Source organism: Eptatretus burgeri, chromosome 5 (genome assembly GCF_056783735.1).
Source record: "Eptatretus burgeri isolate ZD-2024b chromosome 5, Ebu_testis_v1, whole genome shotgun sequence".
Taxonomy (NCBI): Eukaryota; Metazoa; Chordata; class Myxini; order Myxiniformes; family Myxinidae; genus Eptatretus; species Eptatretus burgeri.
In genome coordinates, this window is record NC_140965.1 from 4675364 (window position 1) to 4681363 (window position 6000).

Genomic DNA, 6000 nt, shown 5'->3' on the forward strand with positions numbered 1-6000 from the left:
AGAAGAAGTCAAGAAGGTCTCATTCATTGGAGGTGAAATTAAATGTTTTAGTTTGGTATGATAGAAGTAACAGTAGCATTGATATTCAGAGAGATGTGACTTCTTGATTCTACATTGAGAACCATTCATGACAAAATCTGGAAGAGCGCTCAGACAGCAACGAATCTCGGGGTTACCAGAACTGCAATATCTCGGCCTGATGCTATTGAGAAAAAGAAGATGCTGACCACATGGATAGAGCATCATAACCAACAGAACATGCCCTTGTCTGAAATGGTCATTCAAGAGTATGCGAGGAGTTTGTATGGTGATCTAACCAAATATACCAATGATCCAGTGACTTGATGTTCAAGTGCTTCAAGAGTCACCATGCGTTCCACAATCTTAAGTTGAATGGGGAAGCTGCTGCTTCAGATGATGTTGCTGTCGAACAATTTCCAACTGTCGTGAAATCAGTAATTGCGGATGGAGGTTACACAGCAAGTCAGGTGTTTAACCTCTGAAACTGGACTTTATTGGAAATTCATACCCAGCCGCACTTTAATCTCCATCAACTCTGGCCTGAGGCAGTGATTGAGTTCAGAGGTTTCAAGGTAACAATCGAAGCAAGGCAACAGACTGTGGACATGGCTCTGCAAGTGGGATTTGAGAAGGTCGACGAAGATGATGTTGAGGATTTGCTTCTCTCACACAGGGAGGAGCTGAGCACATGAATATCTGACTCTTGAGGAGGAGCGCATTGGTAGAGGAATCAGAATTCACTTTTGCTTCTGACATTTTTCCTCAGGATCGGTATCATTGTCAGTTAGCTGTTTCCACTTCTGTTTGAAAAATGAGAATCTCAAACGTTCCAATGTGGTGAACTCTACAAGGCCATCAACGAGGGAAATGACACTTGTTAAGGTTGAGTTTAGGATCTTGGAGCATCAAGTTAATGGTGTTAAATTGTTGAAGAAGTTTGTCCCAGAGTGAAGCCATTATCCCAGTTTCCAGATTGTCTACAGTGTTCACCAGGCCGCCTGCTTCCAAGTGACACTCAAGCTTCTGCTTTAGTCATCTCCGAGTTCCGAGTTCTTGACGGCTGAATAACTAGAGCAGAGCGCTTTTGTCGCATCTGCATGCATGTACCATCTCGTGGCACAGAGTCGTTTGACAACTGGAGTATTCGACAAAGCATCAGTGAACACTTTCCATTGCTGGGTTGACTGTGAAAAAACAAAGGCATGCAACTTTTGCACAAAGTCGAAGAACCTCATGGCAACAAGGCAGCAATCCACTGCTGAATTCCCAGCTAGATTTAGTGAGTGTCCAGCACATGGAATATAAATTGCCAAACTGTTTTTGCCCCAAATGAGTGCCTGCATTCCTTTGTGAATGCCACTCGTATTGGAGGCATCGTCGTACGATTGACCGCAACAATATGCAATGTTTATGCCTGGTGTCGGCTTAGTGGTTACGGTTGTGGGCTTGGGATCCTCGGATCCCAAGTTCAAATCCTGCTCGGCTATTGAATTAATACCAGGTGGGGTTGACTCAGCCTATTATCCTTCTGCGGTTGGCAAAATGAGTACCAGCTTGATGGAATGATTGAGCCATTCGAGTATCCTGCGTCGGAGTGGCGACCCGTCCAGGATTGTGCCCAATAGCCCAGGAGACTGCTTTGGCAGCACCGATGCTCTGCAGAGTATGGTCCCAATGGATGGATGGATGGAATATGCAATGTCAATATCCAACTGCTCCAGACGTGACAGCAATATATTGTTGCGAATCTGGAATCCATCGCACAAAACAGTCAGAATCCTTATAGATCAGTTATATCAGTAAGTATGTGTTTCTAGGTAGGGTCCCATCCTATGTTTAATGGGTGATTAATTGTACTTGTGCTGTGAATTATTTTATAGTTAGGGTTTCTTCACCAACAACAACTACAACTTCTACGACTACATCCACTACAACAACGCAACCTTCCCAAACCAGACCGGTCGCCATTACGCATGTGTTTTTGGCTGAGGATGTGGGCGGAGCCTTTGTCAACTCGGGTTGAAGCTCCGCTCCGAGGAGGGGCAGAGCATTTTTTCCAGCCAAAAAGCGGAGGGCGAGCACCACACGCACGCCCCAGCCAATCGGGAGGCCGCCACGAGTCGCCTGACAACCCACCGTCCAATCAGGAGGTGAGTGGCGGGGAGAAGAAGCCCTCCCTCCTAAAGAGGAGGAGTGTGGTTGCCAGGACCAGCGTTCGAGAGACGGAGATCGTGGTTTTTGCCGAGCAGCCTGTCATCGTGTGTGAGACATTTCTTGTGGGAAAGGACATTTCAATTCAGACATTTCCAACCAGGCATCCAAAGCCAGTGAGTGGTTGTCGACAAGAGTGCGTTCTGGAGGATCGTGGATCGTGGCGATAGCGGTCTGCAGTCCTGGTGGCGATTGCGGCGCGGTCTGTGGTCGTTGTCGAGCGGTCTGCAGTCTTGGTGCTGGCAACGCCAAGGTCGTGGGTTCGAGTCCCACCGTGGTGGGAGGCACGAGTCCCACTGCACGAGGCGGGACAGGTACCCCGGCCCGGCTCTATTGACTGAAGACCCACTGAGGTCCATTTTCATGTGTGTGTGTGTGTGTGTGTGTGTGTGTGTGTGTGTGTGTGTCCATGGGCCCCGTCTTTAAGTAGGATTGATTAAGTGTTTTTCATTGTGCATTGCTTTTATTCGGTTGTAACTCTGCTTTGTGTCTCCCTTCCCGATTCTTGCCTATTATAAATAAATCCCCTGTTAAATGTTCCAGCTCGTTTCTGTGTTTCTTTAATTGACTTGGCACGCTGTGTATTGAGAGATAGCGAGGGTAAATTGTTCATTTGATCCGGCGCGGCTCTGGTAACTCCGCTCAGTTATGCCGGATCCGAGTCGTTACTGCGACTCGGATCGGACAGAGTCGGCCGAGGGTGTGGTTCCCCGGTAGTTAGACTGCGTGGGTATTTAGGTATATTGAAATTAGGCAATTAACCCTACCCCAAGCCGTCGAAGTATTGGCGACCACGGTCCTTTGAGTGACCCGTCGGCTCCGGACTTATCCGGGGTGACGACCTATAAATTCTGGGTGTTCGGTGGAACCAACTCTACTGCTCCCTCTCGCGGGTCGTTCTCGCTACCGATACCCAGCCCCACGACAATATTTCTCAAGCTTTCTCCAGGATGACTTTCAATCGGAAGAAACTGAATAGACTGCTCCACAGGACCAGCAGGAATCACTTTCTGCTTGATTGCTGTCAGCTGATCATAATATGTTATATCAGGTGTTGAATCAACTGAAACAGAGTAGTATTTTGCAGTCTTGACCTCCGTTACAATTTTGTCAGGAACCTTTTTCACTAGAAGGGTGATAAATTGATCGTAGATTGTGGATGAAAGATATTAAACCTGAGCTCTGCTAACATTCCCATACTGATTTAGATGTTGTGCCAAGAATTGGTCAAACTTTGAAATGGCTTCTCAAACTCCCAAAAAGTTTCCGTTCTTTGGTGAACCGATGGTCTCATCACTGCAACAAAATGGCAATCCCCGGGTTGCTAGCAGCTTGATTACGACCACAACTCACTTCAATACATCCCGCCAGTATCTGAAAGGGCATTCAGATTGCTTCACAAGTTCACTGTCAATCTGGTCTTTGAGTTTGAGCGCACCAGTATCGCTCGGACAGCTTCGAAGTGATGTTTGCTTGTCTCGTGCCAGGAAATGGATCTCTCGGCATGTTTTCAATCGGAGAAACCTGTGCAAAATTGACTCCTGCAAAAAACCTTGGAGAGAAGGAATCAGGTGAAACAGAATAGAGTGCCCTTGGATGGGGAATAGCAAAGCCAGTTGCGAAGGGTCTGACTTATCGTAAGATTATGAACACGGGTAAACATTGATCGTGTGCACCGTCGTTTCACATTGCCATCAATCCTCATTGAGGCATGGAAAGGTCCGTTGAGATGGTGGAAAGTTGAGGAACCCTTAGTAATCCAGAAACAGTGCGATTCTTCCTTGACGTCTTCCCGGAACAGCACTTTCAAAGATCGTCTGTTGGCATGCCTGGAAGTTTGGGCATGGATGGCTCTGGCTCTGGGACTGCTACCATCTCATTGACATCAGCAGGTTCAGTTTCCTGGAGTTCGAGTCCAATGTTCGTATGTCCATCTTCTTCAGCAGTGGCAGCGACGGTGACTGTAGGAGTAGGACGAGGGTGGACAGCAGCATCATCACTTCCCGCATTAGTGTGTGAAGCACCTTTTGTGGTCGAGAAAAAACTGTCTTCGATACATTGGCGAGTTCAGCTTCGACTTGATTCGACTCGTCTCTTTTTGTTCTCTAGCTTTCTGTACGCCTCCACATCTGGGGCCTTGAGCAAATTTCAAATCAACCCACACTATAATCCACCCTCGATGGCAGGCGACACTTGTTGATAACAGGTCTTGCATTAAGTGCTGTGATGGACCTCGATCTGTGACCTGCTGCCTCGTCAAGTTAGGGGGTTGATCTGCATTTATTAACGAGCTTAGTATGGTCATGAACAGACAATCTAGCATATGTTGTCCTGACGAGCTCATAAAAAGGGCGAAATCTGCATCGGCGGCTCTGCTTTCATTTATTCGTGACCATAAAGGCATAAATCTCAGTCTGCAAAGATCTGATTGCCACACAAATGCCATCCGAGTTTGGAGGTGATGTGTCGGTATATTTGATGTGCATGACGTCAGTGTTATGTTGTATCTAAGGTCAGTGTGCTCCTTACATATAAATACACACACACATACACAGTATAGCACAACTTGCCTCTGCGCTGTGTGATCTGGGTTCGATTCTTGACCCGACTGTCACAGGGAGGCATTGCATCAAAAAGTGCTCTGGACGTTAAGCTGGGCATCCCATCTCCTAGCATTAGTTTGTGGGCGTTAAAATTCCCACGGTGTCTTTCACGAAGAGTCGGCGAGTTATCAACGGCATACTGAAGAAAAGACCAATTCCTGCTCGAAGGTAACCCAGAAGGTAGATATCCACGACCGCCTACAGGGTCTATTGGCGTATGGAAATGCCAACTTGGGACGACGACGACGATACTTTCTAAACTCTGCTTTATAATCAGGTTCCAAAACAATCACAGTGTTTCTCAAGTCTATTATATAACAACAATCCGTCATTCCAAGTGCACAGCCACGAGAGGGAGACATTCTCCGGAATTGAATTGTGCGGTTTTGAAGCCTCCAAAGTGCTGAGAACCCATTTTGCTTTACTTTGGGGGAAAAAAAAACACAACTTTGACCGTGACAATACTACTGACGTCAGTGTTACGACTGCAGAATTTTTTTTTTATTTTTCACCACTGGAGACTCACGATCAGGACACACCTCAATCATTGCAATAAACCTACAAAGTCTTTCCAATAACCCGTACGGAAGGAGTACATGGAACGTTGGACAAAAGGTTCGTCACGTGGTCAGGGTTGGACAGCCTATGTACATTGTCTATTCTTGAATAAATACCCTGGCACATTAACATCCACAAGGACAAACCAATGGATACAGGTATATTAAAAATAAATAAATAAATAAATAAATCAATCAATCAGGTTGTCGACTTTTACTCACCGTTATGGTAACTTCGTCCAGTCTGAGCGGTTTCCCGTAAGCTGAACACAGTCACACATTCAAATACAGCACGACCACACACGGGGTACGCATTGGTCTCCAGAGCACGTCGATCAGGACCACCGGAGCAATAGGCAGTACCCCAAGCCTTCCACCCGAGGGCTGGGTCGTAACAGCATGTGCAGTAGCTCAACACTGCACAAACCTTTTTAACTTAACGATGGAAAATACAAACTTGGAGACTATTGGATCTTCAACGTGTGGACAAGTCGAAGGCTTTTGGCAAAGAGCAGAAGAACGGTTCTCCATCCTCACTGTAAGTTTGTAAGTATTTTGTCCTTTGTGTTGAGGTCAGTCACTGGAAAAGTGAATTACTTTCTGGACAA

The 6000-nt window shown here is 46.5% G+C and overlaps 1 protein-coding gene across 1 annotated transcript in view; it reads right to left on the reverse strand.

Moving 5' to 3' along the window:
- The window catches only part of LOC147025742 (P2X purinoceptor 4-like), a 112925-nt gene extending 107173 nt beyond the window's left edge, over nucleotides 1-5752 (reverse strand). Inside the window, exon 1 of the mRNA XM_085880441.1 lies at nucleotides 5615-5752. The gene's annotated coding sequence lies outside the window, so the exon portion shown is untranslated. The remainder of the gene's footprint in view (nucleotides 1-5614) is intronic.
- Nucleotides 5753-6000: the final 248 nt, after the last annotated feature.